Below are 25,885 nucleotides of genomic sequence, written 5' to 3'. Positions count from 1 at the left end.
TATGCGAAGCCAGCTTGATGCTGAATCCTCCGGCCATGTGCAGTATTCCCACTTGCTGGCATCACGTGGTGCCGGTGAGAATCACTGCTGGTCTCCACAAACGGAGACCAGACATGATGATCATACCTGGGGGCTCAGAGACTATAGGGTCATCCGGATGGCCAGGGACATGGCAGTGCCCTGGCACTGCACTAGCATTGACATAGCATTGCTCCCATCACCCTGGCACCTTGGCATCCATGCACCCTGGCACCCATGCACCCTGGCACACATGCACCCTGGCACCCATGCACCCTGGCAATTCCAACCTGGTTCCAGCCTGGGTTCCAGGTTGGAACTATCAAGGTGACGTTTCCAGGACGTCAGGTTCATGCTGCCAGGTTGGCACTGCCAGGGTGCCAGGGGGCAGAGTCTGACAGAGGGCCTGAAGCATCCGACCTCATAGCAGAGGGCTGCTCAATTCGAGGTGGGGGTGGGGGGTGGGGTGGACTGAGGTCGGCGATTGGGGCCTGGGGGTGGAGTGATGTTAGTGAGGGTGGACGGAGGGGTTAATGCCGACGAAGATGGAGGTGGCAGGGTCGGGTCACCCTGATGCTTGTGTGGTCTGTGTGTGGGCTGGGGGGGGGGGGGGGGGGGTGGTGTGTGGGTGGAATGGATGTTGGTGGTGACCTGAACATCTAGCGTTGAGGTGGTGGGGAGATTGTCCTTTTGTGGTCAATGGTTGGGGGTGTTTCCCTTATCTTGGAAGGCGGAGGGGGAGTTGCAATGCCTGTGGGGGAAATGAGGGCCTGACAATTAACATTGAGATTGGGGATCTCTTTCAAAATGGTGCCCTGACCTCTGAGGAACTGGACCTGCTGGTATGTTTAGGCATCACCCCTCTCAGAGGTGGTTCAAGCCCCTCCTCCTCCTCCCCTCCCGCCTCAAAAATGACAAAGTGTGGGAAGACCCCATTTGCACCGATTTCGGGCCTGAAATTACACTTCGGCATTTGGAGGGGAAATCCTGACCAATGTATTTCACAAATGTTATCAATATTTGGGCAGCACGGTAGCATAGTGGTTAGCATCAATGCTTCACAGCTCCAGGGTCCCAGGTTCGGTTCCCGGCTGGGTCACTGTGTGGAGTCTGCACGTCCTCCCCGTGTGTGCGTGGGTTTCCTCCGGGTGCTCCGGTTTCCTCCCACAGTCCAAAGATGTGCGGGTTAGGTGGATTGGCCATGCTAAATTGCCCGTAGTGTCCTAAAAAAAAAGTAAGGTTAAGGGGGAGTTGTTGGGTTACGGGTATAGGGCGGATATGTGAGTTTGAGTGGGGTGATCATTGCTCGGCACAACATCGAGGGCCGAAGGGCCTGTTCTGTGCTGTACTGTTCTAAATTCTGAATACTTTTGGAAAAAAATAACACTCATTCATGTGAACCCAAATGCCTGACAGAGTGTCAGCTTTCTGAGGTTTTATAATAAAAGTTCACTGTAACATCACAACATTTCTTGGGCCAGACCAGGAATTCCTGCCCCCAGTCAACAGGCATTTTCCTGGTCCATCAACCATTCCCGCAGCGTGCAGGACCGGAATATCCAACCCTTATCTCCACCCATCAAATTCAGTGAAACCCCTGGAAAGTAATAGCCGATTCATCAGTGGTTGGCTTTATTTATTTTATTTTAAACGTTGTTTTGGTGTAACTCACAACATTTTGCAGATTATTTAAATGAATGAGACTGATCCACGTCATCAACAACCAATTAGGAATGGCGCGGTGCAGCCAGCCAGTTACATCGGGATCATTAACATTAACTGGCTGCGACCAGGCAGTTTGCTTCAACCAGTGGGAACGAAAGCTCCCATTTCAAGAACGGCAGCAAGTTCTCCTTATCCGCTGATTACGGTTCTCCTCTCAACCAGGAATACAAGGAGAAAGACTGAAGACCCTTGAAAAGGACCAGTAGAATCAGCATGGAGGTGTACCCACGCCCGACCTGGCCACTCCCAGGGATAAAGCAGAACCGCAGGTGGGAGCTTCTGCTGCTCCTGACACTCTCCCTTGTGTTGAGTGAGACGCTCAATCTCCGCGTCCAATCCTGGCCACCACACGTAACTTCGGGTGATCATGCCGGGGTGTCTGTTATGGAGGTCTGCCAAGATGGGGTCTTGTCCCTTCTGCAGTACCATTACATGCGTCCCCCAAAGGAGCATACCATCATCCACGCTGAACTCAGAGATCTTTGAGGTGAAAGCCTTCAGTTCACTCGGAGGGCCACGATGTTGGGGCCCATAATACACGAACCTTAGATAATGGGGTCAAACTGCGTCCAAGCACGTATCCAGGCACTGTAACCAGCAACATATCGATAAAATGGATAGTAGCAATGACCTCGTTGGCTCAGGCGGCATCAGTGGCATTGTTGGGTAGCGGAAGCTTGCTCAATACATGATCTGCGTGTTCCAGCACATATTCATAGGCTGCCAACAGATGGGCCCACTGTTGAATTCTGGCTGATGCTATGGGTGGGCTGGCACTGTCCACTTTTTGAATAACCCCAACAACGGCTTGAGATTGGTCAATACCGTAAAACAACACCCATAGGCCGACTGGTGGAACCTTTTTATGGTGAAGACAGTGGCCAGACCCTCCTTCGCTATCTGAGCATAATTGCGCTCAGCCCTGGCCAGCGTCCACGAGTCGAAAGCAATCAGACGCTCCTCAACATCGCTCAGCCGATGAGACAACATGGCGGCGATGCCAAACGGGGAGGCGTCGCAGGTGACCATGAGTGGTTTAGTGGGATCAAAGTGGATAAAATTCCCATAGTAATTTGTGAGGCCCAGGAATGAACCGAGTTCTGCCACGCTTCCTGCCGTGAGGGTGTGTTGGATGGCCCCCACTTTGTCTTTAACTGGGTCCATGCGATAACCCAGATAGGTCACTTCTCGGGCATGAAAAATGCATTTTTCTCTGAAGGCAAACGCTGGACTCCTCAAGGCGATGGAGCACCTTGTCCAGGTTATACAGTTAGTCCTGTTCAGATGTTCCCGTGTTCAAGACATCGACCAGATTCCCGAAGTGCAGCATCATAATGGCGGGTGGACCAACATCCAGAAGTCTGTGGAGAAGTGGCCGGATACAACGGACATGGCACCATCTGCTAGCTCCCCTTAATCCTCATCGCCACTGTTGAGGTCAGAGAAGCTACCACACGGAAGGGTTGGGAATTAAAGTTTTACTTACAGAAGTATGAAAAGACTATGTATACAGGTCCCAGCAGGGACTAATGTGTCCAGCTCACACAGGGGCCAGGTTTATAAACTCTGATTTCCCCTCCCACTGATAAGGGGGCCCCATCACTCAGTGGGAAAGTTTGTACTCCACTTGACTCACGGGGAGACTAATCAGCCCGGTCCCGTGGGTCCCATGTGGGTTACAACATTTCCCGTTGAAATGTGGTAGTTGACTGTAGAAGGGTTAGGAGGAGTGTAGAACCTGCATTTATATAGCGCCTGTCAAAACCCAACAGTCAAGAACGTTTCTTTGAAGTGTTGCAATGTAGAAGCGCAGCAGTCAAATGGTCCAAGGAAAGCTCCCGCAAAGAGCAATGCATCAATGAGCAGAGTATCTCTTTCAGTGGTGGTGGTTGAAGGGCGTAGAGATATTAACCAGGACATGGGGAGAAGTCCCCCTCCTCTTGCTCGAACTTGCGAACAGTGCTGCACCCACCCCCCAGTATTTGCACTGGGACCATACACCTAGTACTCTGGAGTGGGACTTGAACTCACAACTTTCAGACTCAGTGGTAAGCCGGCTACTAACTGATGCAAAGTTGTCTGCAAACATTTCTTCTTTCAGTATTGAAGGCGTTATCACTCTAGCTATGCTGCATCCAATGTTAGAAGTAAAATGTCTGTCTTTGTCCTCCTGCTTCTGTATTTGAAGAGTGTGCTTTAGTTTGGCAAGACAAACAATCATTTTAATTCTTACATACAATTAGTTACAGACAGGAAAAAAAAGCACAATTCTTGGGAAAACAAGAGATCATGTGGCTGACCATGCATTGATCATGTGTGCTACTTTGTTCTTTGTTCCTCTTCTGGATCACCCTCCCCCCACCACGAGGGCAGTTCTTTATATACTACCAACTCCACATGACCCTGACTTCATCATACCCTGAGCCAATCTGCAGCTCATTGACCCCATAGCTGTAAATACTTTCATTTCATCCCTCCCTGGTCCTTCATCATATTTTCCCAGCCGATGTAATTGAAAACGTCAGTTTGAGATTCCAAGTGGGAAGAAGAACTCCAGAGTGTGCTGGGGTCCATTCTTACACCGAACCCAGATTCATTACTGACATCTCCACTGCTACTTTTACTGATGACATTTTCGTGAACTCACAATGTGCTTGTAAAAAGGAACGAGGATCGTTTACACTGTAGAGTGCTGCCAATAGACAGAACCTCTGCTCCCTCCGCCACCTTCTTTCATACAGTGTAAACCAGACTTCAGAAAGCTACAAGGTTCTCGGTTCCATCTGGGATGGAACACAAAATTCTTGCTCGCAATATGTGGCAGAGGAATCAATGGAGCTATGTTCACAATGTCACCGAGGCAGCAACGTGTACCTGGGACCTTTCTCCAGTACATTAGAATTCTATCTCGGGCTAGATTTCTTTCGAGACCCACTCCGTGTTTCGCGGCGACGGAAGCAGCCTGCCGATGGCTGGTGGCAAGACCGTCTGGTCCTGTCGTTGTTAACCGGGTTTCCCACCGAATGCCACCCTTGCCACCAGGAAGCCTGCGGCAGGGGTGCACTGTAGGCAAGACCCGAAGATCGCTCCGGCGGGATCGACCGGAAAATTCCGTCAGGGGTTTGCCACAGTCAATATCAAGGTGAAAAAGGGGATAATTTTCAACCTCGCTAACTGGTTGATAATCTGGCGGAGCAGAACACCGGCCATATGTTTGGCTGCAGTTCTACTGGTTTCAATTGAATAAATAGTGCGGTTTAACTGTCAGCTAAGGCGCAAGAAGTGGCTGTTAAGCCCAGCTAATTAGCATTGATGAACCATCAATTTAACGCGAGACGAGTTGCCGTACAAAAGTAGGCTTTAATAAGCTAGATGTTAGCCCTGCGGTCGACTACAGTAAATGGCCGACCGCAGGACGTGCTGGGTATTTATACCTCGCCCTGGGGGCGGGGTTAACTCAGCCTCTCAACCAATCGGGGAGCCGTCACATGACTGGTCTCAACCAATCGGTCGAGAGACACATGAACGACCAGGGCCTGGTAAGCTGGTGTTCTGCACCAATGGCAAGCAGCTATGTTAATCATACCACCACAAGCATCCCGCAATTCCATTTTCTCAATATTGCTTAGTTCCTTAAAGGAATAAAAATCAGTGGGTCTCGGCTCTCTCCCCCCCCCCCCCCCCCCATTGCTCTTGGCTTCCCCCAGCAGAGAAATATTTTTCTTTCCATTAATGTGCTCCGTTGATCTGATCCTCCCAGTTACCAGCCATTTCTTATACTTAACCTCACCTCCACAATGACAGTGACTGCACAGTAAAGTAACGTATTAGCTGGAAATCACGTTGGGCTATGCTGAGGACACGAAAGGCAAGCTCCTTTCTTTCTCTGTAAATAATAGCTGAGCAATGGTCCCATGTCACCTTTCTGCAAAATTATGAGGGGCATAGACAGAGTGGATAGTCAGAGGCTTTTTCCCAGGGTGGAGGGTCAATTACTGTGGTGATCTCTATGTGTGCATGTGCACACGGGGTTAATGTGTAATCAGTAGCACCACATAGTCACTGGAGGGCCTGACCAACAGGGGTATAAAAGACAGCCACATTGGGGCTCTCTGGCTCTCTTGGGTGCACTGTGATCAAAGCAACAGCAGACTAGTTTAGATGGCAGTGGAGTTACATATAGTTACCATAGTTAGATCTTCTTAACCTTATCACTAGCATCAAAGTTACCTCTTCATTCACCTGAGGAAGGAGCAGTGCTCCGAAAGCTAGTGTTTGAATCGAACATGTTGGACTTTAACCTGGCGTTGTAAGACTTCTTACTGTGATCAAAGTTAAAGTAAAGAACTCATGTAAGTATTGTTATAGTTACTCAATAAACCTTTTGTTACTCCTGGAAGATTTGAATCTTCTTCATCGGGATTCAGAATACCTCATCACTAACCAAGGATTGAGTAGCACATGTTACCTACCACACAGGTAACAAAACAATTACTAGGGGCATAGGTTTACGGTGCGCAGGGCAAGGTTTGCAGGAGATGTACGAGGCAAGTTTTTTTACACAGAGGGTAGTGGGTGACTGGAACTCGCTGCCGGAGGAGGTGGTGGAAGCTGGGATGATAGTGACATTTAAGGGGCATCTTGACAAATACATGAATAGAATGGGAATAGAGGGATACGGACCCAGGAAGTGTAGAAGATTTTAGTTTAGTCGGGCAGCATGGTCAGCACAATCTTGGAGGGCCGAAGGGCCTGTTCCTGCACTGTACGTTCCTTTGTTCTTTGTTCATTTGACTGTGTTCAGCAACTGGCCATGACCAAGGCCATTCCTAATGACAAACTAATGTTGAATCACCCTTCAAAGGGAATATCTGATACTTCTTTAAATTAAATGTACATTTTCTTTCAAATGATCAATTAGTTTAAATCCTATGGAGACAGCATGCGAGCTGAATATTTGGGATTTTTACTTCATCAGATTATAAGGTTAATTGGATCCCTAGCCAGATGGTGAAGAGTGAAGCTAAATTCAAATCCTTTTCTTGATGGTTGGTTTATTTACTGAATGCAATGTTACAAATGTCTGCTTCCTACCTACTACAGAGTAGGTACTACCTAGTATCAAGGAAAGAAATATATGGACTTCGAGTTTCTTCAGGGTGTCAATGGGTATGGTGAGAGTGCTGGAGTATGGTGTTCAGATAGTGGATCAGCAATAATCATGTTGAATGGTAGGGCAGTCTCGAACGGCTGAAAGGCCTACGCTTCCTCGTATTTTCTGTTTCTATGCTTACCCAGTGCCGCAACAGTCTCAATTTATAAATGCTGTAAGTGCTTAATTCAATATTGCCTGTCACCTTCATATCTTAATATAACTATCGTAACAGTAACAGGAATGTTGGCATAGTGAAAAATAAATATAATTATGAACTTTCGGGCAGCACCCTTACACAGTGGTTAGCACTGGTGCCTCACAGCGCTCGGGACCCTGGTTTGATTCCGGCCTTGGGTGACTGTGTGGAGTTTGAATTTTCTCCCCGTGGCTGCGTGGGTTTCCTCCGGGTGCTCCGGTTTCATCCCACAGTCCAAAGATGTGCAGGTTAGGTGGATTGGCCATGATCAATTGCCCCTTAGTGTCCAAAGGTGTGTATGTTAGGTTGATTAGGCATCATCAATTGCTCCTGAGTGTGCAGGGATATGAGGTGATTGGGATGGGGTAGGGAATCGGACGAGGGTGGAGTGCTCTCTCAGAGGGTCGGTGCAGGCATGATGGACTCTTTCTGCACGGTACAGATTCTAGGATTCTTTATTTCCACTTTTAGTGTTCCCCTGACATCCCAGGGAAAGGAAATTTGGTACTACTTCTGATTAAAGACAACTTCACTGGATCATTGAGGAACTAACTGGTTTGACACATTGCACGTGGGCTTTCGATTTCTGTGACCATTAGTATTGGATATAAAATGGGAAGTGTGCCCAATGTTTTGTGTTTCTGCTCATTTCCTAGTCAAAGGAATATCATCAGGTTTGGCATGAAGCAATTCCTTTCTCCAGACCTCTCCAACAGGAAATCACACCAATTCACGTCATTCTGAAATGTCCGAACAGGAAATCACAACAACTAATCATGTTCCAATATGTCTCAACCGCTAAGTAATAATACTTTAGAGAGAGTCACGCTGAATACGGAAAGCAAAGAGGAGATATGAAAGAGGAAATAAAGAATAGCTTAGCAGCTAATACAAAAGGGAATACTAACCACAAATGGAGCAAAGGGATAGTGAAAAGAAGATTTTCTTGTGAAGAGAGAGAACATGGGTGAGATAGTAAATGAACACTTTGCACCTATGAACATACAAACATAGCAATTGGGAGTAGGCCATTCAACACCTCGAACTTGCTCTGCCATTCAATAAGATCATGTCTGATCCGATTGTAACCTCAATCCCACATTTCTGCCTCCCCTTTCGACCTCTTGTTTATCACAAATCTATCTGGCTTCGGATTTAAAATATTCAAAGCATCTGTTTCTGCTGCCTTTTGGAGAAGGGAGTTCCAAAATCTCAACACCCTCTGAGAGAATAAGATCTGTGTTGTAAATGAGGACTGGTGTCCGAGAGGAGCTGGGGCTGGGGGATGTCAGCGAGGAGTCAGGGCCGGTGCTGGGATGTGGGGGGGGAGGGCCAAGAACAGCCGAGGCCGAGGGGCGGGGGGGGTTGTCACAAGATAAGCCAGGGTGGTGGGGGGGAGGAGCTGTGAGCAGGTGAGGAAGAGGATGAGGGTGGGTGAGAATGGATGAGGGTGAGAGTGGGCGATGGTGGGTGAGAATGGGTGAGAGTGGGTGAGCGTCGGCCGGGTTGGGTCCCGAAGGTCGGCCGGTTGGCAAAAATGGGTCCTCAGAAATAAAGTTTGAAGAACACTGACATTGAAACATCCTTTAAGTTTATTTTTGTGTATCCGCATCTATTGCACAATAATGCTCATTTGTTTGGGGTTCAATTCCTCAATACAGTAAGAATGTTTCTCAGGTGTTCCTTCCGTACTCTTGGGAGGTCAAATGATTTCCACTGTTGGACAAGTTTGAGAAACCTTACTGTACACAACACTCCCAATGTGGTCTCACCAGTACCCTGTACAAATGAAGCATAACCTCTCCAGTTTTGTATTCAATTCAAAAGCCTTCTGTCTTCACAAAAGGAGAAAATGCATGAAGGAGGAGAAAGTCAAAATGTTTATTAGAATAAAGAGAATGGCAAATTGGGAAAGTCACCTGCCTGGATGAAATGCATCTTAGGTTCCTGAAAACTGCATACTGCCTTTGGCCACAATCTTCCTCAGATACGGGGCTGATGCCAGAGGACTGGAGGATTGCAACTGTTTCATCCCTTTGGAAATGAGAAATTCTTACAATGACCGAGCAGTTACCTAACATCAGTGGCTGGGAAACTGTGCGAGGTGACTGTAATCTTGACGGTTGTGGATAGTGTTGGCCGGGTTCACCGAATTTCCCTGTTGCTATGAGTCTTGATTCCACAGTCTTGGTATTCTTATTTCCGGGCTCCCCGATTGGAGGTCAGCCTGATTGTCAGGCTTGACATCCAAGACGAGCAATCATTGCAGAGTTAAACCTCAGCAACAAACCATTTAAAAATGTTTGGGATTGATGTGTCCCTGGCTGCATGGATTAGAATTCGGCTGAGAGATAGGAGACAGAGGGCAGGCATAGATGGGCATTTCTCAAACTGGAGATGAGTTGAAAGTGGAGTTGCCTGGGGCTCAGTGTTGGGACCCTTGCTTTTGATACTAAGCGAGGGAGAATAGTGAATTGTGAGGATGACACTGAGCGACTTCAGAGGGACATTGACAAGTTAGCCAAATGGGCAGACACCTGGCAGATGAATTTCAATGCAGCAAAATGTGACGTAATGCATTTTGGCAGAAGAAACATGGGGAGACGATATAGGCTCAATTATACAACTTTGAGGGGGGTACAGGAGCAGAGGGACCACGAGGTTCAAGTGAATCATTCTCTGAAGGTGGCCAGGCAAGTTGAAACAGTTGTTAAGAAGGCTTATAGCATCCTTAGGTTAATAAACACGGGCACAGAGTATAAAAGCAAGGAGGTGATGCTACACCTCTACAAATCATTGGTCAGACCACATTTGGAGTATTGTGTTCAGTTCTGGGCATCTTAGTTAGGAAAGGATGTTAAAGGTCTGGAGCGAGTGCAGAGGAGATTTACTGGAATGCTACCAGGAATTAGGAATTTTAGATACAAGGAAGGATTGGAGAAATTGGGCTTGTTCTCCTTGGAAATTAATATCGCTTATTGTCACAAGTAGGCTTCAAATTAAGCTACTGTGAAAAGCCCCTAGTCGCCACATTCCAGCGCCTGTTCGGGGAGGCTGGTACGGGAATTGAACTGTGCTGCTGGCCTGCTTTCAAAGCCAGCGATTTAGCCCTAGAGAAGATTAAGAGGTGACCTTATTGAGGCATTCAAAATTATGAACAATTTTCAAACGGTAAAGAAGAATATTCTGTTTCCACGAGTTGGAATGTCAGTGACTAGGAGTCACAATTTCAAGATGGTCAGCAAGACAGCTAGGAGTGAGATGAGGAGAAATGTCTTTACTCAGAGTTGTTGGGATTTGGAATGTGCTGCCTGGGAGAGTGGTGGAGGCAGATTCCATAGGAGGCTTCAAAAGAGAGCTGGATATATATTTGAAAGTGATGAATTTAGAGAACCGCGGAGATAGGGCTGGGGAATGGAACTAGCTTGGTTGCTCTTATGGAGGCTGGTGCTGGCATGATGGGCCGAATGTCCTCCTTCTGGGCTGTAAATGACATAACATGGGCAGCATGGTCGCACAGTGGTTAGCACTGTTCACAGCGCCAGGTGTCTGACTGGGTTACTGTCTGTGCAGAATCTGCATGTTCTCCCTGTGTCTGCGTGGGTTTCCTCCGGGTGCTCTGGTTCCCTCCCACAAGTCCCGAAAGACGTGCTGTTAGGTAATTTGGACATTCAAAATTCTCCCTCCGTGTACCCGAACAGGCGCCAGAATGTGGCGACTAGGGGCTTTTCACAGTAACTTCATTGCAGTGTAAGCTTACTTGTGACAATAAAGAGAAAGATTATTATTAACTGCTGATAGCAGGTATCACAGTGAAGGACATATGACTTGTTCCAACAAGAAATCACTCCAGTCATATATATATTCACATGCCTCAATGGGAAGTAACACCATTTCCAATTTGGGAATGACATTCCTTTGCACTACATACCAAGGTGGGTTTTACAACTAGTGGGCCCGGGTTTGAGCTCTGGACGCTTGCTGAAGAAACATCTTTGTTTATCACGATAAACATGTCATGAATCCAATAGTGACCGTAGCATTTTTCTCTGGTGAATAATTATAACCCTGTAAGTATGTTTCTTTTTGTTTTTGGTCAACATTTCTTCCTCAACCACCAGTACCGCTCAAAAGACAATAAATAACTTCTTCATTTTATTGCTATTTGTGATGTTCCTGATTAAGCAAAAAAGACCTTCATTGTCCAGCATATGAAGTATTTGGAGATATCGAAACAGAAAATAGGAGCAGGAGGAGGTCATTCGGCCCTTCGAGCCTGCTCTGCCATTCATTATGATCATAGCTGACCATCCAACTCAGTAACCTGTTCCCACTTTCCCCCCAGACCCTTTGACCCCTTTAGATTTAAGAGCTATACCTAACGCCTGCTTGAAAACATCCATGACCGGATTCTCCGTTCCTGAGACTCATGCCGGGGTAGTATTACTGGAGTTCTACCACAGCAAAACTGGCGCCGCACCTGGACCAATCAGCCACCGTTGAGGGGCTGGCACCAGCGCCACATGAAGCATGATCGATTCCAGCGGAAAACAGTGTCGGATTCGCTGGGGTCAGAATTGGCAGTTGAGAGGCTGACAAGCTGCAGGCGCACATTAGTATTCCACTCCCCCCCCCCCCCCCCCCCCCCCCCCAACCGCCCCCAAACCACACACACACTCATCGCAGCCAACAATATGGCACTGCTTACACTGGAGCTTGTCCATCCCATTGATAGGTCTGCTGGGGCCAGAGGGTACCTTGGGGGGGGGGGCACCCATACGACTTGTGGTGCTAAGTTCACAGTGGGCAGCCAGCGGCGTGTGCAGTCACATGGTTGCCTGGCCGGCTGCGGCACTGGTGATCCGTGGCCGTCCACCCTGACCCCAAAGCCCACCTTCTGGCCACCCCCGTGCTACTCCACCCCCTTCCTCCCCGGCCACAGAAGAAGCCGCCCAGCCAGCAGCACAACTGTCAGCACACTATGGCGATGTTGAACACTTACCGTATCTCCTCTCGCACCCCCCCATCAGCCACGGTACCTGTTTCACGGGAACCTACCCTGTCGTGTCCTGTTCGAGTTTTATAGGTGTCAATGAGATCCCCATTCAAACTCCAGCGAATGTAATCTCAACAGACTCAATCTCCCCTCATACGTCAGTTCCGCCATCCCAGGAATCAGTTTGGTAAATATTTGCTGCATTCCAGAGCAAGAAAATTCATCCTCAGATAGGGAGAGAAAACTGCACACAATATTCTAGGTGTGGTCTCACAAAGGCCCTGTATAATTGCAGCAAGACATCCCTGCTGCTGTACTCAAATCCTCTCGCAATGAAGGCCAACATACCATTTATGTTTTTACTGCCTGCTGCACCTGCATGCTCCCTTTCACCGACTGGTGTACAGGGACATCATTGTCTCATTGCACATTGCACTCTCTCAGTACATTGCCATTCAGATAATAATCTTTCTTCGTGTTTTTGTTACCAAAGTGTAGAATGTCATATTTATCCACATTATACAGCATCTGTCGTGCATTTTCCCACTCACTCAACTTGTCCAAATCACACTGAAGGATCTCTGCATCCTCCTCACAGCTCACCCTCCCACCCAGCTTTGTGCCATCTGCAAATCTGAAGACATTACATTTCGTTCCCTCTGAATCATATTTCTATATTGTGAAAGCTGGGACCTCACCAGTCATTGCCTGCTATTTGGAAAAAGACCCGTTTATTCCTGCTGTTTGCCAATCAGCTTTCTGTCCATCTCAATGCACTACCCCTAATTCCATGCACTTTAAATTTTACAGGCTAATCTCTTATGTGAGACTTTGTCGACAGAGTGCTCAAAGTCCGAATAAACCACATCCACTCATGAAATGAAATGAAAATTGCTTATTGTCACAAGTAGGCTTCAAATGAAGTTATTGTGAAAAGGCCCTAGTCGCTACATTCTGGGAGGCTGTTACGGGAATCAAACCGTGCTGCTGACCTACCTTGGTCTGCTTCAAAGCCAGTGATTTAGCCCTGTGCTAAAGAGCCCCTATATCATCAACTCAACTAGTTACATACTCAAAGAATTCCAGTAGATATGTCAAGCATCATTTCCCTTTTGTAATTAAATGCTGATTCTGTCTGATCCTGCCTTTGTTTTCTAATTGCTCTGATATTAAATCTTTTATAATGGATTCTAGCATTCCCCCCACTACCGATGTCAGGCTGACAGATCGATAATTCCCAGTTTTCTCTCTACCCCCTTTTTAAATAGTGGCGTTACATTAGCTACCCTCCATCTTGGAAAATCATCACCAATGCATCCACTACTTCCAGAACCACTTCCTTAAGTACTCTGGGATGTAGATAATCAGGCCCTCGGGAAGTATTGACCTGCAATCCCATCAATTTCCCCAACACTATTTTCATACGAATACTGAACTCCTTCAGTTCCTCCCTTTCACGTAACCTTCTGTCCCCAAACATTTCTGGCATGTTATTTGTGTCCTCCTCTGTGAAGATAGAACTAAAGTACACTTTTAGTTGGATAGTCATTTCCTTGTTCCCATTTCTAGAACAGGAGATATAATAAATGACGATATAAATGCGAGTTTGTTTTCTCCAAATTAGTGAATATATTTCTTTGAATGCCAACCCTCCGTCAAACCTCTAAAGTGAAACATGCCTGTTAAGTTCCAATTCTAGTTAAATTAGGCACATGGGGATCAACCAAAAAACGTAAGGTTAAAAGGCGGACAGACTGAAAGGATAATATGGTGCTGTGGCTGAATCACTTGCCTGATGAACAAAGGGCAAGGAGTAATTGCGCAATTCAAAATCAGACAGAAAAATCCACTTCAGCATTTTATATTTTAAACACAAAACACTTAGGCTACATTGTAAAGTCACTTCTGCCTGGTCTGAATGTTTTGCTTTCATGATTAATTAAAGTCAGACGAAATTTCCTAACAAACCCTCCTTTAAAGCTTCAGCCAAAAACACTTTCAGTAAATAAATGGAAAATAACGCGTTGAACTTTCATTAACCAAAAATCAGAAATATGTCGCCTTTGGCGCGTTTACTGAATGAAAATCCCGATGAGACCCTGAAGTAAAGGAAAACCGATTCTCAACGAAGAACAAAACATATCAGCGATTAAGCATTTCTGGCTTCGAGAAAGTCACTAGTTACTGTAACAGGTGGCTGAGTGAGACAAATTAAGTTCAAATTGAAGCTCAATCAATCGCCTGATTTTGGACAATGTCCTCTGGCTCTTCCTGGACACAACATGCAAAAGGAATTCTGGCAGTTATTTTGAGTATCAACACTGAGATCCAGCGAGAAAACAACAGCTGTGCTCACTGGGATCAAAGCATAATATCTCCTGGCAGGATAGATATCGGCATCATAATCCCCTAAAAACAAACAACTCAATGAAAGCTGTGGATAAGTTGACCAAATGTGCAAAGTCTGAAGAGATAATCCAAATTTAATTCTTCTGCACTGTAAATTCTATCTATCCATCTGATCGTCCTTATTTAACCACAGAAGTTCCTTCATGAGGAAATTCCTGTTTTCCAACTGTGCAAAAAAACAGTTAGTAAATAACTCAAAAATGTTTACCTTCACCCAAATTTTAAAGGCGCCCTGGGTTAGATAACGGGGTTCAAAAATGGTGAAACCGTTTAAGAAACAGCTGGAATACTATGATTGGGAGTTAACAACAACAGTCTGCACTTATATAACACCTGTACCCTGGAAATAATTGCTAAAAAAGAGAGACTGTTGTTGAAGCTTTCCATCTTGGAGTTATCAGGACAGATGCAGGAATGCCAAAGTTCAAAGGGACAACAATTTATTCTGCATGAGAAAAGGGTGCTGAAAAGGGGTGGCTGGTTGATTGTGACTGGTCAAAGCATTGTCATGTGGAATGTACCCCTGAACTCTTGAGCCCGTGCTTTTGATTAATTTATTCAAAAAGTGCAAAACCTGGACATATTCCTTTTGCCTGCAGAGGACAGGACCCTGCGAATATATGTAGCTTCTAGCAAGCATAAGTATGCTATATTGCAAGTGCAACTGATGATTTTAAATTGAATGTTAGTGTAATTCTGAGCACTCTTGGGATTGTTCAGCAAGTGCTGTCTGATTCTGGAGTCACATCTAACATTTGACATTATTGTTGAAAACAGACATTTTGTCAAAGCTTTTCACCTTGCACCCATCAGAACAATCACAAGAACACCAATGCCGGGGAAACCACTGTGTTACGCTGTATGAGAAGAAAGCGCTGATTGGTTGCTAAATAAACGTTAATTGGTTGAGGCATTGCCATGGAAAATGCATCATTCGATGGTGACTGACAGTTAACTGCCAAGCATTGTTTTAAACCTAATCCAGGCAGCTTGACTCCGATTGACCAAGACATTGCCCTGAGAAATAACAGCAAATGGCTGTCATTTACTTTGTACAGCTGAATCAGGTGCAGTGTTCTTTCTTTTATGTAATTTATAGATTCTGCAAAACACCATACTGTGAGCCTGACTGACTTACCAGAAGCTACATATATTAATACACAGGGCCGTGTACTTTGCAGGCAGAAATAACATGTACACGCATTGCACCCATTTCAGCTAACCAAAATAAGTGATAGCCATTCACTGGTTCATTCCTCAGGCGATGCCTCGACCAAACAGAGACAAGCTGCCTGGTTTAAGTTTAAAACAATGCTTGGCAGTTAACTGTCAGGCACCATCAAATGGTGCATTCATTCTACATGACAATGCCCATACCAATCAGGGTCCAGTTTCTAACCAATCAGCACCCTCTTCCCAAAAAGCTGTTGTTTCCCCTGACATTGGGATTCTAGTCATCGTCCTGGTGATGAAAAGCTTCAACAAAATGTCCTTTTTTCAGCAATGCTCAAACGACTATTCGACATTATGTTCTGGGTTTTGCAAGCACAGGTTGGTTGAGTATGGTCAGTACTTTGCCTACTGTGAGCTGCCAAAGAGATGTGCTTTTTGATACAATCATCCAGTCATTGGGATGTCCAGCCGAAGGAACCTGGCATCCCATTGACACTAAAATTCATATACTACATTACTCATTCATATGGTAGGCAGGATGTTGGTTCGAGTAGACGGCAGCATCCTGTCTGTATGATTTCCTGGGAACGGCTCTTGTTGATCCCTTTAAAAATGCCATACTTTGAAAAGAATGCACAATCTATATCTTAAAGATGTACCCCATGGGCTGTTTAGCACACTTGGCTAAATCGCTGGCTTTGAAAGCAGACCAAGCAGGCCAGCAGCACGGTTCGATTCCCGTAACAGCCTCCCCGAACAGGCGCCGGAATGTGGCGACTAGGGGCTTTTCACAGTAACTTCATTGAAGTCTACTCGTGACAATAAGCGATTTTCATTTTTCATTCATTTCATCATTCATAATTCTGGTTTGATTACTTCACTTTGTGCTTTCTGGTATGTCTTCCCTGAATTGTTTCTCTTGCCTTCTTCACTGATTTTGCTTTTAACCCTGTAAATTGTTGGAGAAGAGGGAGAACTCCACCATCGAAAGGCCAACGGTGGGTCCAATTACAGAAGCCCATGCTGAGCCTTCCTCAACTAGCTGAGCCTATGAGACCCTGAAATAGTGACCTAGATTGGATAAGGAGGGCTGCCTTTATCACCTATGTCGCACGAGGAGATCGGCAACTTTTTTTTTTGCCTCCAAAAAGACTATGGATTTTGGGTCAATTTCAAGAAAGTGACTTGTGAATGCAAGGTGTTGTTGTTGCTCAGCATTGCTTCCATCCTATTCAAATGGGTTGACAACCTCATTCAAAGACCAAGGAATGGAAGACGTTCCCCATAATCGGAAAGAATCAGTTGGAGCTCGATCTTAACATTGGTGGCAGAACGGCACTGAGTTAGGAAATGACTGAGAAATCACAGACTGGGCACAACAATACTGTGGGTGGTATTAACCCACTCAAAAGGCACAAATTTGATATGACCATTTTGGGTTCAAGAGTACGCATAATGGTTACCCACATAGCTTGAACTGTAATCATAAGCCAATAAAATAAATCATACTTTATATATGTTCATCAGGCATCCAAAGTACTTAACCTGATCCATTACCAGACTGTTACCAGACTCCTAAACGGCCCTCTTATGGACTGACCTGATTAACACTACACCCCTGTATGCTTCACCCGATGCTGGTATTATGTAGTTAGATTGTGTACCTTGAGTTGTCCTATTATGCATTTTCTTTTCTTTTCTTTTCATGTACTTCATGATCTGCTGAGGTGCTCGGAGAAAAAAATACTTTTCACTGTACCTTGGTCCACCTGACAATAAACAAAATCCAATCCAAAAATCCAATTTGCAAAATTCACCTGAGAACCAGATATTGGGCGACAAGAAACCTTTCAACATGCTGTGAATCCATCTCTCTGCAAGACTCTCACTTCAACTTTGAATAATCAAATCCATTCAAGAAATCACAGCAAAGTTGGCGACTGGAAATCGTAAATCAGAGACAAAACTAACTGTAATGTGTAAAAGTGCACTATCTTTATCTGTATACAGTGTGTGTGTGTGTGTTTGTGAGCGTGTGCAGCATTTGAGACTGGGGCGAGACTCTCCGGCCTTCCCGTGGCACGTTTCTCAGCAGTGGGACGTAGCCCACCATTGAATCTATCCCACACCGTCTGGAACCCCCTAATGATCCCGTTGGCATGAACAGCCAGAGGATCTTGCCCCCGGTGCACAATGTTGCTCTTTTCCGGGGTAAGAATGAACAACTAAATAATCTTAATTTCAAACTCACAAAAGCTTGCTGCTGGACATATTTATTTGGAATACATAGTCCCAAAGGTAAGAAAAAGACAAACTGTTTTCCATACATAGAGATTATAGTCAGTAAGAGAGGAAATACATTCTGTCCATGAACGAATGTCATTACAATGCACAGGACAATTTTAATTGTCATTCAATGGCCAGGCAAATAAGAACAAAGTGGGCCATTCAGCCCCCCCTCATTTATCTGTCTTGGTTCCATAAGGACATGAGCATAACACTTTGAGAGTTCTTCAGCCTATTTGGGATATTAATTGACTAAGGATTTCAGTTTCGCTGAATGAATGCCAGTTGCAGCTTTGCAGCTCTCTTGACTCTGTGTCAGAAGTCTATGGGGGCCAACCCAACGCCAGAAACTTCAGCGCAATATTTCGGCTGGCCCTTCAGTGCTGTTCTGAGGGAGTGCTGCACTGCTAGGGGAGCTGTGTTCCGGATGAGGGAGCCTGAGGCCTCGGGTCTCTGGGATTGGACTTGAAGCTACAAGTTGCTGCCTCAGGTCAGAATACTAGCACAGGGCTCCACAGTGAACAAGAAGAATATACTTAATTCAGCTTTCCTGTATATGCAAGTTGCTTGGCCACAATTCTAACTGACCGAGCTAATAGTGAATCTGAAATGCTGCAACAAAGAAAATGTTCTCACGATCAGCCTCCCAGCTTTCTCTGTGTGGTGTGGCCATCGGGTAAGTACTGTGAGACAAAATTCTAAATATGGAGATAGGAATTTAAAGTGCATTTAAAGGGGATAGAGGTGGGGGCACACCCATTTCTGAGATACTTTCCCTGCACCAGGGAAAGCCTGAGGTTATCCTAATATTGGGTCTTATTCCAATGGGACTCGAAAGGTGTGAAGAGCTAAATTGTAAACCAAATCTACTCGGGTAACTGGAAGGATTTGCTGTGGAAGTGTCACTCCAGAGGCTTCTTACGTTGGACGGACAAACTTTATTTCCAAGGTTGCCTCGTTAGCTGCATGCTTCGAGCTAGCCGACAGGACACTTTTTCCAACTGGGAACATTCCTCCCCTTCGACTCAGATATTCCCTGTGCTAGATGTTGATTGGTTGTTCAGATCACATGACCCTTACGGAGGTTGGTCTTAAAATGACAATCACCACACTGCTGGACAGACCCAGAGTTCTGAGCAGAATTGCTCATGGGCTAGAAGCTCAGTATGAAAAACGGAGGCAATTCTGCTTGCTGCCTGTTGCAGAAGGCTTAAGGACACTTGAAGGAGACTGGGCATTTTATAAATATGTGGGCAAGTTGCTGTAAAGCAACATCGAAGCATGTTGCTTTCGAAGCATAAGTAAGGTTAAGGGGGGTGTTGTTGGGTTACGGGTATAGGGTGGATACGTGGGTTTGAGTAGGGTGATCATTGCTCGGCACAACATCGAGGGCCGAAGGGCCTGTTCTGTGCTGTACTGTTATATGTTCTATATTCTATATATTCTGAGGTTCCAAGGTGCCTTCAGGTTGACAAATAACTCAATTAAAAAAAGCATCATGCATTAAGTAGCAGTAAACAATTCTGATAGTTTCATCCATTTGCCCATTACTCCTTGGCATCTGGTGTGCCCTGTAGCAGTGACTGCATGAGCCACAGGGACAAAATTGTTGAATGAGGACAGTCATTGAATTGAATAAACTTTATCTCTGGAGACTCCAGGCGCGATCTACTAGCCATGTTGTGCCCAGAAGGTGGTTCAGCATGGCCGATAGATGTCGGGAAATGCTGAGGTGCAGATGGTTGACAGCTTCAAATTCCTGTCTGTATACATCACCAATAATCTGCCCTGGTCTACCCTCGACGACGCTACGACCAAGAAAGCACAACAGCGCCTATACTTCCTCAGGAAACTAGGGAAATTTGCCTTGTCCACATTGACTCTTACCAATTTTTACAGATGCACTATAGAAAGCATCCTATCTGGCTGCATCACAGCCTGGTATGGCAACTGCTCGGCCCAAAACCGTAAGAAACTTCATGAGTCATGAACACAGCCCAGTCCATCATGCGAACCCCCTCCGATCCATTGACTCTGTCTACACCTCCCGCTGCCACCCGGGTCATTCTCTCTTACAACCTCTTCCATCGGGCAGAAGATAGAAAAGTTTGGAACAAGCACTAACAGATTGAAAACAGCTTCTTCCTGGCTGTTACTCCTGAATGGCCCTCTGATGAACTGAACTGATCTCTCTGCGCATCTTCTCTACTGTTATAGCACAATACTCGGTATGCTTCACCTGATGTCTATGTATTTATATTGTGTGTTTATCGTATGTCCAATGTTTTCATGTATGGAACAATCTGTCTGGACTGTACGCAGAACAATATTTTTCACTGTACCTCGGTACACGTGACAATAAATCAAAATTGAAATCTAAACCCCTCAGATCTCTTAGCTCCAATCCATTCATTAATTTCTCCTCATGAGCCATGATCGACAGCTTCCACAAAACAGCTGTTCAAGTAAAAATGGTGAATGAAGCAAGGCTAAGTGCTGTAAGTGCAATGTTTACAAACATCAACCGCATCAAAGAGATTTAAGTGTGTTCCAATCACGCTTGAGTGATTTTGAAGTGCTGAGCTGGAAATTGACAGCTGTTAACTCTCTTTGGTGTGGTTGATGTTTGTAAACATTATGGTTACAGCATGTAGAATTTTTTATGGTGGTGGTGTAGTGGTGTTTTCACTGGACTAGAATTCAGAGACCCAGGGTAATGCACTGGGGTCCCAGTTTGAATCCCACCATGGCAGATTGTGAAAGCTGAATTCAATAAATATCCGGAATTAAAAATTTAATGATGACTAAGAAACCATTACCAATTATCCCAAAAGCCCACCTGGGTTACTAATATCCTTCTGGGAAGGAAATCTGCTGTCCTTACCCAGTCTGGCCTACATGTGACTCTCAACCCACACAACGATGGAGTTGACTATTAACAGTCTCCTCTGAAATGGCTTAGCAAACCATGCAGTTCAAGGGCAGTTAGGGATGGGCACATCACATCCCAGCCACATCCCAGGAATTATTTTTATTTGAATTCCACTATTTTACTCCAGCAAATAAAACATCAGAAGATATTTAGGTACCTGCATTTTTAAGTGAAATTAGAAGCAAAACTTTAAATTTCTGACGAAGTTTGCTCCAACCCGAAAAACCAGGTGATAATTTGTAGCAAAAGTTGGTTAAAATACTAGAAGGTTGTTATGGACCCAAACCATTAATTATCACAGAAAGGTTTCGATTTCATTGAAGGAACCAACTTGAAAGGAAAATATTGCATCGTTCGGCGCGGCCCTTGGAGAATTTTGCGAATTTGGTGCCTGGCTAGATGACACAATTAGAGACCGTTTGGTTTGTGGGTTCGGAGAAGATAATTAACAGAATGAGACCCAAGTCTACAGACAATATTTGACATTGCTGTTTCAATGGAGTTTGCTGCAAAGGAGAGTTTTCAGCTCGGAGCAGTCATAGGGATCCATGAAATGGCCCTAATTGTGTGTGTGGGGGCGGGGGGGGAGGGGGGGGGGGGAGCAGCGACGGGGGAGACAATGGTAAGGGAAAAATGGATCGATGGAAGAAATTAAAAGAAATTGATAGAAATAAAAAATCTTGATTGATTGTTATCTTCAACCCATGTGCTGCAACATTCGGCTCTTCTATGGGACAAGGACAAGGTACATTTCCTACCACCAATTTCACAATACTGCTTCAAGTCAAAATCACCCCAGTTCTTCTTATTTTCTTCCATTTCTGACTTGTCATTTGATAAGTCTTCAGTTCCCAGTATGGCTGCTATTGAAGCATTGGCTCAGATTGTGCTAGAGTTTGGTTGCCCAATTCATTATACATTATCCACCTGTGACTCTTGCCGATCCAGATATGATTCACTGTATTTAAGATCAGGAGATAAACTTTTTTAAAAAGAAATTTAGTGCACCCAATACATTTTTCCAATTAAGGGGCAATTTAGCGTGGCCAATCCACCTACCCTGCACATCTTTGGGTTGTGGGAGCGAAACCCCACACAAACACGGGGAGAATATGCAAACTCCACACGGACAGTGACCCAGAGCCGGGATCAAACCAGCGACCTCGGCACCGTGAGGCTGCAGTCCTAACCCACTGCGCCACCATGCTGCCCTGATCAGGAAATAAAGTTGAGTAATAGACACTGTCATTGGTCCCGTGCTCAATATTCATGTGTGTACATTGTGTGCATGTGGACATTAACCTGATTGTACATTTGTTGGTAAAATTAAATGCAGTATTTTTGATCGCTGTGAGCATTTTACTTCTCGACTGAGTGGTGATGAAAATCGCATTGGTGTACCTGAGGTATATTTCCACTAAACCTATTATGTGCGGTTAAAGTAATGCTTCCAAAGTCAAACCTGCAACTAGTCAACAGTTTCCACTGGATAATATTGTCAGATAGCACGAAAGGATAGACGAAAATGCCACGTCGAATGTCAGATACGGAATATGGGGACGGGTTCTGAATGATTTGTTAATGGCATGCAATACAATAAAATCTGTATAATTACAGTGTCTGTTATTAAAGTCAGATGACAACAAATGATAAAAGGCTGAAGAAGTTAAAAAACATGTGCACTTTACTGCCCCAACAATATTCAGCTGATCACATGCAGATGTTGCTCGGTTCCACTCGAGATGGAGAGTCGGAGAGCTGAATCATGGTCACAAAGATAGAGTAAGATTGATTCCCTCCTAACCCAACCACCCCCCCTTCCCATATGACTTCACCCTTCCTTATCTCTGCAACCTCCTCCAGCCCTGCCCGCCGGAATCATCCCCCCCACACACACTGGATCAATCAAGAATGTCAGCGTGCAATTAGGTCAACTTGTTTCACAACATAATATAAGGGCCGTGCACATGTGACATGCTTTTCGTTCGGGACTTTGAGGTTTGTGCGACCACCTTGCATCACGCAGTGCTGGCGGCACCTCGGGTGTAGCGCAAGCCTCGCTGCCAATACCACATCGCTTTCGGGATGGTTACTGGGTAAGGTCCTGGCCCAAAGCAGCGGTGGTAAGGCGGGAGTCATTTGGAGTCAGCTGCAGGACAAGGCCCCTGACTAGGGAACGTGCTGAGTGGCCAGCAGTGCTGCAGGGCAAGTACCGCGACTTGGCGTTGCTGTTATTGGCCAGGAGCAGCATCACAAGTGCTGAACTGGGGGGAGGCGGGGCTCACACACATGGGTGGGGTGGGGTGGTGGGGTTGTGGTGGGAATGGGGGGGGGGGGTGTTGGGAGACTCTAACAGAACGGCGACTTAGGGCCAGAATGGGGCAGCACGGTAGCATGGTGGTTAGCATAAATGCTTCACAGCTCCAGGGTCCCAGGTTCGATTCCCGGCTGGGTCACTGTCTGTGTGGAGTCTGCACATCCTCCCCGTGTGTGCGTGGGTTTCCTCCGGGTGCTCCGGTTTCCTCCCACAGTCCAAAGATGTGCGGGTTAGGTGGATTGGCCATGCTAAATTGCCCGTAGTGTCCTAAAAAGTAAGATTAGGGGGTGTGGGGTTATGGGTATAGGGTGGATACGTGGGTTTGAGTAGGGTGATCATTACTCGGCACAACGTCGAGGGCTGGAGGGCCTGTTCTGTGCTGTACTGTTCTATGAATGGGAAGGCGTTGAACTTGGGGGTGCTTTACTTTACATTGCTTATCCTGCCAAGACCCTCCTTGTCCCAGTGCAGGAAGGGGGAAGGCATGACTGTCCAGTTACTATCTCAACAAGATTGTTTTCCGCAGGGCGCGGACATAACATCACATGTGTTGGTCCGTGGCGGGTCATGGGCTGCAGATGGTGAACTCAACCCAAGAGGCATCTGTAGCTTATAGATGGGGAGACGGTAATCATTCAGACGTCTCATGGTGGGAGGGGTGGAGAGGGGGTGGTGGAGTGAGGGTTTCAAAATCACAATGTACCAGAAGCATGAAGGTGGGGAAAGGTAAAGTCACCCAGGTCATAGCACATCTGCAATCGCAATGGCGTCAAGGATTATAGTGGAAGGTACGAGAGGTCATAGGGGGAAGGAGAATTCAACATCATCCACCAGGATGTTTGCGAGGGTTTTGTCACGCGCACCAGGAGGGGCCACGTTGATCTGACACTGAGCTTGGCACCATCATCTTATAAGATGAAGTTATTGAGCAGCAAATGCCATAAACAAGGACAAACTCATCTGCGGAGCTTCCTGAGGGCCTCTTGGATGATTGATGTATTGCTCTGCGGGGGTAAGGAGGGGTACGGGGCCAGCCAACAGATGTAAACATTCTCAGGTGAGGAGAGATGCACAGCTGAGACAAGTTACGAGCCTATTCACAATGAAAGAAACCAGGAAGATTACCAATGAAGGATAATCATGCAAGATTAACACAGTTACGTGACACTATTCGGACAACTTGTATGACCCCTTCATAGAATCCCTGCAGTGCAGAAGGACGCCATTCAGTCCATCGAGTTATCGAAAGAGAACCATACCTTGGCCCAATACCACGCCCTATCCCTGTAACCCCACCAAACCTTTTAACGCTAAGGGGCAATTTAGCATGGTCAATGCATCTAACCTGCACCTCTTTGGACTGTGGGAGGAAACTGGAGCACCCGGAGGAAACGCACACAGACACGGACAGTTACCCGAGGTCATCCTGGGTTTCTGGTGCTGTGAGGAAACAGTGCTAACCACTGTGCCACCGTGCCGCCTTAATCACATCTTCAAAATTCCCCAGAGCAAGAAGGGAGTCAGGAGCAATCGGGCGACTGGGCAATCCTCACGTGCTGGTTAGAATCGTTCTGAGGGCATGTTCGCACATGCACAGGCTCAGCCCCTTCCCCAAGGCCCCCAGCCACTCCCAAAACATAATCTCAGTTTGTAGCTAAATGTGTATTGCCAAAAGGTTTAGTATTCCCATCTAAAGGGAAGGTTAACTTAAAATGCTGCCTGGGCTGGGCAGGATTTCAGGGGTGAATATTTGCCTCCATGTCACCATCATGTGCAGACATCCGGAGATGGTGGCATAGTGGTAATATCACTGGGCTAGTAATCCAGAAGCCCAGGCTATCCTCTGTGGGAAAGGCTTCAAATCCCACCACAACAGCTGGTGGGATTTAAACTAGGATCAGGAAGAGTCGTACAAGCAGTGAAGGAGACTTCAGCCTGAGTGAAACAGGGACTGAGTGAGTATATTTAGGAATTTGATTTAAAGTGGATATTCAACTGGTAAGTGGTCGTTAGCACTGCTGCCTCGCAGTGCCAGGGACCCGGGATCAATTCCCTCCTTGGATGACTATGTGCGGAGTCTGCACGCTCTTCCAGTGTCTGCGCGGATTTCCTCCGGGTGCTCCGGTTTCCTCCCACAGCCCAAAGATGTGCAGGTTAGGTGGGGTTACGGGTATAGGATGGGGATGTCGGCCTAGGTAGGGTGCCCTTTCAGAGAATTAGTGCAGACTCAATTGGCTGAATGGCCTCTTTGTGCACGGCAGGGATTCACTGGATATGTGCCACATTCTCCAAGACTTAGAGCCACGGGGACTGGGGAGACATCCACTGCCAGTGACTCTGAAAGTCACGTGGCCCTGAACGTCTGTGCCAGTGGCTATTTCCAAAACTCAACTGGGAACTTCTGTGAGGTTTTGTAAGCTTCCACACATAAGTATATCCAGGAAGTTACAGATGACCTATTCGCCCAGGTCCACAATTACATGCACTTCACCAGAGTTCAAGCAAGCCAGGACCTCAGAGCACTGGGTTTCCCAGTCATTTCTGCGTTGCCATAGGCGAAAAGTGCCATTGACTGCACAAGTGTGGCTGTAAGATCTCCCTAACAACAGGTACTGCAATACATTAGTGACTGGAAGCCAAGATCAGTAAGTTTGTGGATGACACAAAGATTAGCTTGG

Source organism: Scyliorhinus canicula, chromosome 13 (genome assembly GCF_902713615.1).
Source record: "Scyliorhinus canicula chromosome 13, sScyCan1.1, whole genome shotgun sequence".
Lineage (NCBI taxonomy): Eukaryota > Metazoa > Chordata > Chondrichthyes > Carcharhiniformes > Scyliorhinidae > Scyliorhinus > Scyliorhinus canicula.
The sequence above is the reverse complement of the archived record's forward strand: the minus strand, read 5'-3'. Positions refer to the sequence as shown.